A 13,062-nucleotide genomic window follows, 5' to 3' on the forward strand; every position below is an offset into this window, starting at 1 on the left:
CCATTCCCACTCGGACCTCACCGTCCTTGGCCTCTTGTATTGTTCCACGGAAGCTCAACGTAAACTCGAGGAACAGCACCTCATCTTCCGATTAGGCAGTCTGCAGCCTTCCGGACTCAATATCGAGTTCAACAATTTCAGATCATAAGCTCGGCCCCCATTTCATTTTCTCTTGTAATTGTTCCACTCCTTTCCCCCCCCCGCCTTTTCCTTTTGTTTCTCTCTCACACCTGGCAGCTATCTTTTGCCCTGCCAGTACACTTTACACCTAATCTCAGCCTATTACCATCTCGTCTAGCTTCTAATCTCTTTTACTTCTTTTGTTTCTTTTATTCTTTTGTCCGATCGCAGCCCTGCCTTCGATCTAGTTTCTTTTCTTTCCAGTTTTGAAGAAGGGTCCAACCCGAAACGTCAACTCAAATTTCTCTCCACGGATGTTGCCTGACCTGCTGAGCTTTTCCAGCATTTTCTGTTGTTATTACAGAAAGTTAGCATGTTCTTATGCTTGTAAAGTCCTGGAACACCCTCCCTAACAACAACAACTTTTATTTATATAGCGATTTTACCGTAGTAGAACGTCTCAAGACACTTCACAAGAGCGTTATTTGATAAAACTTGGCGCTATTAACCATTCCCTGATTTCTAAACTTGGCATCATTAACTGCTCCCTGATTTCTAAACTTGGCATCATTAACCATTCCCTGATTTCTAAACTTGCCGTCATTAACCGTTCCCTGATTTCTAAACTTGGCGTCATTAACCGCTCCCTGATTTCCAAACTTGGTGTCATTAACCGCTCCCTGATTTCTAAACTTGCCGTCATTAACCGCTCCCTGATTTCTAAACTTGCCGTCATTAACCATTTCCTGATTTCTAAACTTGCCGTCATTAACCGTTCCCTGATTTCTAAACTTGGTGTCATTAACCATTCCCTGATTTCTAAACTTGCCGTCATTACCCATTTCCTGATTTCTAAACTTGGCGTTATTAACCGCTCCCTGATTTCTAAACTTGCCGTCATTACCCATTTCCTGATTTCTAAACTTGGCGTCATTAACCGTTCCCTGATTTCTAAACTTGGCGTCATTAACCGATCCCTGATTTCTAAACTTGGCGTCATTAACTGCTCCTCGCTTTCTAAGCTTGGCGTCATTAACCGTTCCTCGATTTCTAAGCTTGGCGTCATTAACCGTTCCTTGATTTCAAAACTTGGTGTCATTAACCATTCCCTGATTTCCAAACTTGCCATCTTTAACCATTCACTGATTTCTAATCTTGGCGTCATTAAACGATCCCTGATTGCTAAACTTGCCGTCATTAACCATTCCCTGATTACTAAACTTGCCGTCATTAACCATTCCCTGATTTCTAAACTTGGCGTCATTAACCATTCCCTGATTTCTAAACTTGCCGTCATTAACCATTCCCTGATTTCTACACTTGCCCTCATTAACCATTCCCTGATTTCCAAACTTGGCGTCATTAACCGTTCCCTGATTTCTAAACTTGCCGTCATTAACCATTCCCTGATTTATAAACTTGGTGCTATTAACCTTTCCCTGATTTTGAAACTTGGCGTCATTAACCATTCCCTGATTTGCAAATTGGCATCATTAACTGCACCCTGATTTCCAAGCTTGGCGTCATTAACCGCTCCCTGTCCAAACTTGGCGTCATTAACCGCTCCCTGATTTCCAAACTTGGCGTCATTAACCGCTCCCTGATTTCCAAACTTGGTGTCATTAACCGCTCCCTGATTTCTAAACTTGGCGTCATTAACCGCTCCCTGATTTCTAAACTTGGCGTCATTAACCGCTCCCTGATTTCCAAACTTGGTGTCATTAACCGCTCCCTGATTTCCAAACTTGCCGTCATTAACCGCTCCCTGATTTCCAAACTTGCCGTCATTAACCGCTCCCTGATTTCCAAACTTGGTGTCATTAACCGCTCCCTGATTTCCAAACTTGGTGTCATTAACCGCTCCCTGATTTCCAAACTTGCCGTCATTAACCGCTCCCTGATTTCCAAACTTGGTGTCATTAACCGCTCCCTGATTTCCAAACATGCCGTCATTAACCGCTCCCTGATTTCCAAACTTGCCGTCATTAACCGCTCCCTGATTTCCAAACTTGGTGTCATTAACCGCTCCCTGATTTCCAAACTTGCCGTCATTAACCGCTCCCTGATTTCCAAACTTGGCGTCATTAACCGATCCCTGATTTCCAAACTTGGCGTCATTAACCGATCCCTGATTTCCAAACTTGGAGTCATTAACCGCTCCCTTAATTCTAAACTTGCCGTCTTTAACCGTTTCCTCTTTTCTAAACTTGCCTTCATTGCCCGCTGCTTGATTTCCAAAATTAGCCCTGCCTAACCAGTCCTTCTAGCTCGACACCATCCAGGACAAAGCAGCCTGCTTCATTGGCACCCCATCCACCACCTTAAACATCCGTTCCCTCAACCAACGGCGTACCGTGACAACGTTCAGGCTTGCGCTGACAAGTGCCAGGTAACATTCACGCCACACAAGCGCCAGGCAATGACTATCTCCAACAAGCGAGAGTCTAACCACCTCCCCTTGACATTCAATGGCATTACATTCAAAGGATGTTCTTTCCATGGAGAGAGTGCAGTGAAGACTCACCAGACAGATACCTGGGATGGCAGGAATGATGTATGAAGAGAGATTGGGTCGATTGGGCTTATACTCGCTGGCGTTTAGAAGAATGAGAGGGGATCTCATTGAAACTTATAAAATTCTAACAGGACTAGACAGGCTAGATGCAGGAAGGATGTTCCCAATGGCGGGGGAGTCCAGAACCAGGGGTCACAGTCTAAGGATAAGGGGTAAGACATTTAGGACAGAGATGAGGAGGAATTTCTTCACCCAGTGAGTGGTGAACCTGTGGAATTCTCGACCACAGAAGGCAGTTGAGGGCAATTCATTAAATATATTTAAGAAGGAGTTAGATATGCTAAAGGGATCAAGGGATATGGGGAGAAAGCAGGGGCAGGGTACTGAATTTGGACGATCAGCCATGATCTCATTAAATGGTGGAGCAGGCTCGAGGGGCCGAATGGCCGACTCCTGCTCCTATCTTCCATGTTTCTATGTGTTCTTTTTTTGTGTAGACACAAAATGGTGGTCAGTGTGTCTTCTTTGTTTGAGAGGCCACCTGGACAATGATTGACAAGGAAGTCCCACCCCCCATACATCTCACAGGGACAGGAATGTGTCATGTGGAAGGAACTCCAATCAGGGAAGGCTTGGAGTGGGACTGACCTATCAGAGGGAGGCAGAGTGTGGTTTACGATAACTCAGGGGCAGGAGTTTTCAAGTTTTTCCTAAGAAAGAACATCAGAGAACACAGAAGAAGAACACTGAGTTAAAGGAGTATGTATGGGAATCTGATATAAGCTTAGATATTGTGAAAAGGGTACTTTTATGTACATTTGAATTAATAAGTTGCAGGCATATTTATTGCCGAGTGTTCTTTGAATTTATTGGCCAGGATTCTTCTATGCACACTCGAATTTTGAACTATAGTGTGAATTAAGACCAATTTTGCATAAGAACATAAGAAATAGGAGCAGGAGTAGGCCATTCGGCCCCTCGAGCCTGCTCCGCCATTTAATGAGATCATGGCTGATCATCCAAATTCGGTACCCTGTCCCTGCTTTCTCCCCATATCCCTTGATCCCTTTAGCCTTAAGAAATATATCCAACTCCTTCTTGAATATATTTAATAAATTGGCCTCAACTGCCTTGTGTGGTAGAGAATTCCACAGGTTCACCACTCTCTGGTTGAAGAAATTCCTCCTCATCTCTGTCCTAAATGGCTTACCCCTTATCCTTAGACTGTGACCCCTGGTTCTGGACTCCCTCGCCATCGGGAACATCCTTCCTGCATCTAGTCTGTCTATTCCTGTTAGAATTTTATAAGATTCAATGAGATAAATCTCCACCTTAAATATATTCAATGACCCAGCCTCCACAGCTCTCTGGGGCAGAGAGTTCTGCAGATTTACGATGCTCTGACAGAAAAAAAATCCTCCTGATCTCAGTTCTAAATGGGCGACCCCTTATTCTGAAACTATGCCCCCTAGTTCTAGATTCCCCCACGAGGGGAAACATCTTCTCTGCATCAACCTTTTCGAGCCCTTTCAGAATCTTATATGTTTCAATAAGATCCCCTCTCATTCTTCTAAACTCCAATGAGTATAGGCCCAACCTGCTCAACCTTTCTTCATCTCCGGAAGCAACCTCGTGAACCTCCTCTGAACTGCCTCCAATGCAAGTATATCTTTCCTTAAATAGGGAGACCAAAACTGTATGCAGTACTCCAGGTGTGGCCTCACCAACGCCCTGTACAGTTGTAGCATGATCAATTTTATTGATCACATTGTAGGAACGTGGGTTCCTAATTAAAAGACTGAGTTCTACTCAGGCGATCAAACAAAACGAACTTTAATGAAACAAACAGGTTTTAACAAGAAACTGCAGGATAGCATCGAATGTAGGTCTTCTCTCTTCAGCGGCTCCACGAGGACTGCTAGGGCGGTCCCGTGGCTGACGTCATGACGTCATGACGTTCTTCCCGCCAGTGGGGGATCACGTGCTGAATGGCGTGACGTCATCACGTTTTAACCGCACTGTTAAAGTAACCACGCTCTGTACAGTTAAACAGCATAAATAAAGATACAGACTCAGGCTGTAGCTAACATGTTGTTAAAGGAATTATATACAAATGATCTGAGTCCATTGGTGGCTCTGCCACAACGTCCTTGTCTGTTATTGTTAAGCTGATTCATAATTCTTGAGGTCGGAACCGTAGTAAGAGAAAGTGCTCCACCACCTTCTCTGGGATGGGCAATAAATGCCGGCCCACATCCTGAGAAGAAATGTTAAAAAATAACCACACTGGGTGTGTGAGAGAGGCACAGGGGAAAAAAAGAAAGGGCCTGCATTGATGTAGCGCCTTTCACCACCTCGAGGGGCATCCCAAAGCGCTTCACAGCCAATGAAGTGCTTTATGTGAAGGGCAGTCGCTGTTGTAAGGTGGGGAACCTGGCAGCCAATTTGCACACAGCAGGATCCCACAAACAGCAACGTCATACTGACCAGATCATGGGGGAAAAATTCGGTATTGCCCCGTTTGGGGCGCGATTATCGGCCGTGCGCAAAGTTTAGCGCCTGGCTCTAATTATCGCCTCCAACTGCAAACTTGGCTTCTATCACCCCTGGAGGTGATTGGAGCGCTAAATCAGGCGCTACACACCTCTCTTAAGGCGCAAAGGCCGAGGAGCGAGGCGCTACCTCAGAGCGCTGGCGGAGCTCATGTGATGTCAGTCAGCAATAGAACACGGACACACTGGCGCCGGCCAGTTCTTAAAGGGGAGGGTTGATCTTGCTCTCCATCCACACCCTGCTCATTGCAGCCTTGAACCTCGACCTGTACATCAAATCTGCTGGAAAGAACAATGGAGAGGCCCAGGGAAAGAGCTCAGAGTGCAGCCTCCTCAGTCTCTTCTAAATCGATACAAGGAAGGTCAAATCAAAATGAACCTGCAAAGTGCTGCTCAGTACCCAAAACTCCTTCACACAGCGTTGAATCTCTCCAGAAGTCTCTCTCTCTCTCTCAGAATGTGTGGTGCAAAAATGTCACCAGCCAAAAAAGGCAGGAAGCGGCCGCCTTTAAATAGTGCTCCCCCAGTCCCTTCCTGACTGCAAAACGCTCCCCTCAACCTGTCGTTGCTCGCGGCAGGCGGTAAGGCAGTGGGCGCTATTCAATATCCGCTACCGGGGTGTTGCGCGCTCGACTGACGTCACGATCTGCTGGCGCAGGAGATCGTGGCAGTAGTCTTTAGCACCGCCGCAAAATGTTTGGCCAATTTCGTGAGCGGCGCAATCATCGCCACGCCCGGGCGCTACTTGCTTTGTGCCCCATTAGCGCCCTCTTAAGGCGCTAACAGGAGGCGCAAACCAACCGAATTTTTTCCCCCATGTCTTTCCATGACATTGGTTGAGGGATACATATTGCCCCCCCCCCCCCAGACACCGGGGAGAACTCACCTGCTCTTCTTCGGAATAGTGTTAGCTTGCAATTGCTAAACCTTCATAAAACTTCTTCTCTTAGGCAGTCCCTCGGAACCGAGGATGACTTGCTTCCACATTAAAAATGAGTTCTCAGGTGACTGATGAGTCCAATGCGGGACCTACAGTCTCTGTCACAGGTGGGGCAGACGGTGGTTGAAGGGGCAGGTGGGTGGGGTGCTTGGGTTGACGTGCGCTCCTTCCGCTGTTTGCGCTTGGCTTCCGCTTGCTCCCGGTGAAGAGACTCGAGGTGTTCGGCACCTTCCCGGATGCTTCTCCTCCACTTTGTGTGGTCTTGGGCCAGGGATTCCAAGGTGTCGGTGGGGGATGTTACACTTTTTCAAGGAGGCTTTGAGGGTGTCTGTGCTGTCTCTCTTTAGCAATTTATGTTAGTTTTCCAGTTAATTCAGGGGTTTGAGTAAGTTGGGTCGATTCCCATTGTGTGCCGCCACCTAGTGGATATTTGGTACCTAGCAACTGCAGTAAAAGCACAGTAAAGTGCAGTAAAGCACAGTAAGTGCAGTAAAGTAAACTACTGTATATTACAGACCTACAGCTGCACATGGTCTGGGAAGTTATATTGTTGCCAAGCTCGAGTCTTGGATATTATTTGTCTGTAAGTACTTGAGAATGTTATAGATGATTAGTGTACCCTATATGTTGCAGAAAATGTTTAGTTTGTAACTTTTCTCTGTAAGCAAACTTACACAGCTAGCTGTGAAGTGCTCGCTCTCTGTCTAGCTGGTTAACTAGTAGCTGTATTTTGATGCACTATGTACAGGGCTAATTTAAAGAGAATGCCTTCCAGTTTGCTAAATGTATATTCACAGTAAGCTGTGTTTCCACGTGTTTTGGTAAGTTACATGCCAAATGTACTGTGTTGCTCAGGCGTACCTAAATTTGTGTATGCATATCAGTTATGTGCTTGTATACTAATGTGTGCTTCCATTTCTGTGTTGTATTTCAGTTTCACAATAAGAATCTTTCAGTAAAGTTTTACAAGAAAAGTCAAGCCTTGTGATTTTTATGGGAAGATATCAAGTTGTTAGCTACCTGTCTAGCTCTGCATAGGAACGCACTGCGAGGGCAGAATAGTGTCCTTGAAGCGTTTCCTCTGCCCACCTGGGGCTCTCTTGCCGTGCCGGAGCTTCGAGTAGAGCGCTTGTTTTGGGAGTCTCGTATCGGGCATGCGGACGATGTGACCCGTCCATCGGAGCTGATCGAGCGTGGTCAAAGCTTCGATGCTGGGGATGTTGGCCTGAGCGAGAACACTGCCAATGGATTTGCAGGATCTTGCGGAGGCAGCGTTGGTGGTACCTCTCCAGTGTTTTGAGGTGCCTGCAGTACATGGTTCATGTCTCTGAGGCATACAGGAGGGCGGGTATCATTGCTGCTCTGTAGACATTGAGCTTGGTGCCGGGTTTGAGGTCTTGGTCTTCATAAAACATGTGATGTGGAGATGCCGGTGTTGGACTGGGGTGGATAAATGTGAGAAGTGAAACAACACCAGGTTATAGTCCAACAGCTTTATTTGAAATCACAAGCTTTCGGAGCGCTGCTCCTTCGTCAGGTGAATTTATGTGGCTGGTCCAATTAAGTTTCTGGTCAATGGTGACCTCCAGGATGTTGATGGTGGGGGATTCGGCGATGGTAATGCTGTTGAATGTCAAGGGGCTGTGGTTAGACTCTCACTTGTTGGAGATAGTCATTGCCTGACACTTGTGTGGTGCGAATATTAGTTGCCACTTATCAGCCCAAGCCTGAACGTTATCCATGTCTTGTTGCATGTGGGCATGGACTGCTTCATTATCTGAGGAGTTGTGACTGGCGCTGAACACTGTGCAGTCATCAGTGAACATCCCCATTTCTGAACTTATGATGGAGGGGAAGGTCATTGATGAAGCAGCTGAAGATGGTTGGGCCTAGGACACTGCCCTGAGGAGCTCCTGCAGCGATGTCCTGGGGCTGTGATGATTGATCTTCAACCACCACAACCATCTTCCTTTGTGCTAGGTATGACTCCAGCCAGTGGAGAGTTTTCACCCCGATTCCCATTGTATTAGTATTGACCAGAATGGTACCAGGGCTGAGGGACTTCAGTTATGTGGAGAGACTGGAGAAGCTGGGGTTGTTCTCCTTCGAGCAGAGAAGGTTAAGAGGAGATTTGATAGAGGTGTTCAGAATCACGAACTAGTTTTGATAGAGTAAATAAGGAGAAACTGTTTCCAGTGGCAGAAGGGTCAGTAACCAGAGGAACCAGACTTAAGGCAATTGGTAAAAGAAACATAGATACATAGAAGATAGGAGCAGGAGTAGGCCATTCGGCCCCTCGAGCCTGCTCCGCCATTTAATGAGATCATGGCTGATCATCGAAATACATTACCCTGTCCCTGCTTTCTCCCCATATCCCTTGATCCCTTTAGCCTTAAGAAATATATTGAACACCTTCTTGCATATATTTAATGAATTGGCCTCTACTGCCTTCATTGGTAGAGAATTCCACAGGTTCACCACTCTCTGGGTGAGGAAATTCCTCCTCATCTCTGTCCTAAATGACTTACCCCTTATCCTTAGACTGTGACCCCTGGTTCTGGACTCCCCCGCCATCGGGAACAAACCTTCCTGCATCTAGTCGGTCTAGTCCTGTTAGAATTTTATAAGTTTCAATGAGATCCCTTCTCATTCTTCTAAACGCCAGTGAATATAAGCCCAATCGACCCAATCTCTCCTCATACATCATTCCTGCCATCCCAGGTATCAGCCTGGTGAATCTTTGCTGCACGCCCTCAATGGCAAGAACATCCTTCCTCAGATAAGGCGAGCAAAACTGCACACAATACTTAAGGTGTGGTCTCACCAAGGCCCTGTACAACTGCAGCAAGACATCCTTGCTCCTGTACTCGAACCCTCTCGCTATGAAGGCCAACATACCATTTGCCTTCTTAACCGCCTGCTGCACCTACATGCTTACCTTCAACAACTGGTGCACAAGGACACCCAGGTCTCGTTGCACTTCCCCTTTTCCCAATCTATTGCCGTTCAGATAATATTCTGCCTTCCTGTTTTTGCCACCAAAGTGGATAACCTCATATTTATCCACATTATACTGCATCTGCCATGCATCTGCCCAATCACCCAACCTGTCCAAATCATCCTGGAGTTTCTCTACATCCTCCTCACAGCACACATGCCCACCCAGCTTTATGTCATCTGCAAACTTGGAGATATTACATCTAGTTCCTTCGTCTAGATCATTAATATATATTGTGAATAGCTGGGGTCCTAGCACCGATCCCTGCAGTACCCCACTAGTCACTGCCTGCCACTCGGAAAAAGACCTGTTTATTCCAACTCTTGGCTTCCTGTCTGCCAACTAGTTCTCTATCCAAGTCAGAACCTTACCCCCAATCTCGTGTGCCTTAAATTTACACGGTAATCTCTTATGCGGAACCTTATCGAAAGCCTTCTGAAAGTCCAAATACACCACATCCACTGGTTCTCCCTCATCTATTCTACCAGTTACAGCCTCAAAAAATCCCAGTAGATTAGTCAAGCACGATTTACCTTTTGTAAATGCATGTTGACCTTGTTCGATCCGGTCACTGTTTTCCAAGTGCTCTGCTATTACATCCTTGCAGAGGCAAGTCAAGGAAACAGTTTTGTTTTACGCAGCGAGTTGTTGTGATCTGGAACGCGCTGCCTGAAAGGTCGGTGGAAGCAGATTCAACAGTAACTTTCCAAAGGGGAATTGGGTAAACACTTGAGGACAAAACCTTCGCAGGTCTATGGGGGAAGAGTGGGGGAGTGGGATTAATTGGACAGCGCTGCCCAAGAGATGGCACAGGCACATGGGGTCGAACGGCCTCCTTCTGTGCTGTCTCACTCTGTGATACTCGTGCCCTGGGATCCTTCGCATCCGTCTCAGAGTGCAGACGTTGATCCTGGTTCCGAGTCTCATCCAAATGACAATAAAGGCAGAAAGGAAAGACTTGCATTTATATAGCGCCTTTCACGACCACCGGACGTCTCAAAGTGCTTCACAGCCAATGAAGTACTTTTGAAGTGCAGTCCCTGTTGTAATCTAGGAAATGCGGCAGACAATTTGCGCACAGCAAGCTCCCACAAACAGCAATGTGCTAATGACCAGATAACCTGTTTTTGTTACGATGGTTGAGGGATAAATATTGGCCCAGGACACCGTGGAGAACTCCCGCTGCTCTTCTTCGAAATAATGCCCGTGGGATCTGTTACATCCACCTGAGAGAGCAGACAGGGCAGTGGTTTAAGGTCTCATCCCGAAAGACGGCACCTCCGACTGTGCAGCGCTCCCTCAGTACAGCCCCTCCGACTGTGCAGTACTCCCTCAGTACTGCCCCTCCGACAGTGCAGCACTCCCTCAGTACTGCCCCTCCGACAGTGCAGCACTCCCTCAGTACTGCCCTTCCGACAGTGCAGTGCTCCCTAAGTACTGCCCCTCCAACAGTGCGGCGCTCCCTCAGTACTGCTTATCCGACAGTGCAGCGCTCCCTCAGTACTGCCCCTCCGACAGTGCAGTGCTCCTTGAGTACTGTCCCACCGACAGTGCAGTGCTCTCTCAGTACTGCCCCTCCAACAGTGCAGCGCTCCCTCAGTACTGCCCCTCCGACAGTGCAATGCTCCCTCAGTACTGCCCCTCCAACAGTGCCGTGCTCCCTCAGTACTGTCCCTCCGACAGTGCAGCACTCCCTCAGTACTACACCTCCGACAGTGCAGCACTCCCTCAGTACTGCCCCTCCGACAGTGCAGTGCTCCCTCAGTACTGCACCTCCGCCAGTGCAGCGCACCCTCGGTACTGCCCCTCTGACAGTGCAGCGCCCCCTCAGTACTGCCCCTCCGACAGTGCAGCGCCCCCTCAGCACTGCTGTAAGATTCGCGAAATTTTCATTAAATAATCACGTAGGAAAATAGGGTTAATAAAACAGCTTTATTGACCAAAAGAAGCTTATGCAGAGAAACCTTTGATAAAAGGGCACACAAAATGGCCGCCAGACCTCGTGACCAGCTTCTGGGACCATTTGAATTTCTGTTACTGCAAGCCAGACAGGCTTGTGGATTGAGGGCATTAAAAGCCCGCGAAAACCAGTTTCGGGAAGCCGAAACTCATGGAACTGAGCATACATATTGATTAGATTATAAGTACAGGACAGATTTGGGTGGCAGGATGAGACCCATCAAGAAATGGGCGGACAATTGAACGAACGCTTTAACCCATTACACTGTACAAAGAGAAGCCGTTTAACAGCCATCCAGGGCAATCTCCAGACCGATCAATATACAAACCAAGTTACGGTGACAAAGCAAAGACGTTATCGGCCCAGGAAGGCCAGTTCAGCTATCACCGACTCCCGTTATGAAGACAAAACACCCCTGCAGAGAGTTCTGCCCGCCAAAATTATTACAAAGACAGGACTATGATTTGGCGGGAGATAAGAATGTTCCAAAAAAGTATAACTGTGAATTGAGTGAAGTCCATCGGAACTTCGGGACTTCTTCTTCGGTTCGGAACGTGTTCGGTTCGTGGTTCGGTAAACGGTGTCCAGCGGGGTGTTCAGCCGTGTGTTCCGCGACTTTGGGAGGCTCGGCCAGGCAAGGCCCGGCCACGACGGGAAGACGACGAGGGAGGCCCGGGTACTTTTGTCGGGAGATCATCGACGACCCAGGCCGGAGAAGAAGACACTCAGGGCCCGGGTACTCCAGTTCTTCAACATCACATCGGTAACGGATCCATCCGTGGCGAGCGCTCACCAAGGCTGGATCGGCTGCCTCCATCGCAGGAGAACCAAGAGGAAAACAAGCTGCGCCAGAAGCTTCCAAACCCACGTGACGACGGAAAGCTGTGTCGAAAGGCTGCAAAGCCTTTTCGCAATTCTTAAAGTGGTGAGCATAATCCCGAGTCCCTCAAATCGAAACTTAGTTAGGTTTAGGGGAGGGGGTTAAGGGTAATTGTAATGTGTTACCCCTTTCACGATGTGCCGTGTGTTCCCCATTTCTATAGAGTTAAGTGTATAGATGTGTGCATGCTTGTCGTTGCTTTAATCTGTGCATATGACATGTATTTTATGATGCTGCAAACTGTTCAATAAAGGCATCCATTTCGTGCTATTCGACCTGGTCTATTGGGTTTTTCTCTGCACTGCAGCTCCCTGCATCTAAGTCCAAGGTCTAGAACCGTAGGGGCGAGTGGGTCGAACCACTCACGGGTAATTATTGCAAGAAGCCTGGCAGGAGACTAGAGCAAGCAAGAGAAACCCCCTACACTGCCCCTCTGACAGTGCAGCGCTCCCTCAGCACTCCCCTGACAGTGCAGCGCTCCCTCAGCACTGCCCTTCCAACAGTGAGGCGCTCCCTCAGTACAGCCCCTCTGACAGTGCAGCACTCCCTCAGTACTGCCCCTCTGACAGTGCAGCGCTCCCTCAGTACTGCCCCTCCGACAGTGCAGCACTCCCTCAGTACTGCCCCTCCAACAGTGCAGCACTCCCTCAGTACCGCCTCTCCAACAGTGCAGCGGTACCTCAGTACTGCCCCTCCGACAGTGCAGCGCTCCCTCAGTACTGCCCCTCCGACAGTGCAGCGCTCCCTCAGTACTGCCCCTTCGACAGTGCAGTGCTCCCTCAGTACTGCCCCTCTGACAGTGCGGCGCTCCCTCAGTACTGCCCCTCCGACAGTGCAGCGCTCCCTCAGTACTGCCCCTCTGACAGTGCGGCGCTCCCTCAGTATTGCCCCTCCGACAGTGCAACGCTCCCTCAGTACTGCCCCTCTGACAGTGCAGCACTCCCTCAGTACTGCCCCTCCGACAGTGCAGCACTCCCTCAGTACTGCTCCTCTGACAGTGCAGCACTCCCTCAGTACTGCCCCTCCGACAGTGCAGCACTCCCTCAGTACTGCCCCTCCGACAGTGCAGCACTCCCTCAGTACTGCCCCTCCGACAG

Source organism: Somniosus microcephalus, unplaced genomic scaffold, assembly GCF_052327205.1.
Source record: "Somniosus microcephalus isolate GS21.2 unplaced genomic scaffold, FLI_Smic_1.0 unresolved_chr3, whole genome shotgun sequence".
Classification (NCBI taxonomy): domain Eukaryota; kingdom Metazoa; phylum Chordata; class Chondrichthyes; order Squaliformes; family Somniosidae; genus Somniosus; species Somniosus microcephalus.